This window comes from Pseudophryne corroboree, chromosome 1 (assembly GCF_028390025.1).
Source record: "Pseudophryne corroboree isolate aPseCor3 chromosome 1, aPseCor3.hap2, whole genome shotgun sequence".
NCBI classification, from domain to species: domain Eukaryota; kingdom Metazoa; phylum Chordata; class Amphibia; order Anura; family Myobatrachidae; genus Pseudophryne; species Pseudophryne corroboree.
Window position 1 is genome coordinate 1,042,734,478 of NC_086444.1, and position 1,355 is coordinate 1,042,735,832.

General features: G+C 39.6%; 1 pseudogene; it reads left to right on the forward strand.

The window, feature by feature from the left end:
- The first annotated feature begins 318 nt into the window (after positions 1 to 318).
- On the forward strand, positions 319 to 437 carry LOC134952515 (5S ribosomal RNA; annotated as a pseudogene).
- Positions 438 to 1,355: the final 918 nt, after the last annotated feature.

A 1,355-nucleotide genomic window follows, 5' to 3' on the forward strand; every position in this document is an offset into this window, starting at 1 on the left:
TCAAACATATTTATGCTTTGATGCTAACCAATATTTTTGGCATGTCCTCAGTATAACCCAACAAACAAACCCATTCCGAATGATGTTGCACAGCACATAAAGCAACATACAGGCGGCTCCTGTTGGCAAAATTTATTGACCATATGATTCAAACCTCCGTATACCTATACATTTGGGTTACAACTTGGTGCAATGACGGTTAAACATATGTTTCTCTATTAACGAGATCATTTGTTCATCATAATAACCAGGTTTATGGTTTACCTAGTAGCTGCACACCAGCTGTAGTATTTTGCCATATCAATTCTAAATCTACTACCATACTACCATACAACACCGCACATGCCCAATCTCGTCTGATCTTGGAAGCAATACGGTGTTGGGCCTGGTCAGTACTTAGGTGGTTGACCACTAAGGAAAACCAGGTGTTGTAGGTTTTTTGACGGCACTACATCGGCTATTGCACTAAACCCCATAAATTAATGCCTGGAGGGCTTGGTATTACTGCCTTATTATTATTTTTTCATCTATATATTCACAGTCTTAGCTTCAAATTGGTGGTTTACACTGCTTAACCACATTTTAAACAAAAAATGTTTTTTGGTGTACTCTTATCTTATCTAAAGACTATTAAAGGTTACGTTTTAATTCTCATACTTACATTATTATTCACAATTCAATCATAACTGTTTCCAAGAGCGAGTGCTCCCAACAAAGGTCACTTTTTCTTTGCTTTTCTTCCCCTTATTACCTATGTATTAGACCTATGGGAGCACCATCGACAATCACCTTTTTCATCTACCTAAGGTAATTTTTCCCCTAATAATGTAGATGGTGATAAATTCCGGAAGTTTTTCTGGTCGGTCGGTTTTCTTGGAAACATTTTCAAATTATCAAGTCTATCTAACACCACTCAGTCCTGTGCGGAATTCCTAACCCAACTCCTTACTATACATCCTCCTCCTCACAGAGTATTAATTCGTCCCCACTGGAATCCACCATCACAGGTCCTTGTGTACTTTCTGGAGGCAATTGCTGGTAAAGGTCTTCCTGGAGGAATTTTTAATTCATTTTGATGAACATCATCTTCTCCACATTTAGTGGAAGTAACCTCCTACGCTGATGGCTGACAAGGTTACCGGCTGCACTAAACACTCTTTCAGAGTACACACTGGAGGGGGGGGGGGCAACTTAGGTAAAATAAAGCCAGTTTGTGCAAGGGCCTCCAAATTGCCTCTTTTTCCTGCCAGTATACATATTGACTGTCTGACATGCCTACTTTGATGCTGTCACTCATATAATCCACCACCATTCTTTCAATGTTGACAGAATCATGTGCAGTGACAGTAGACATG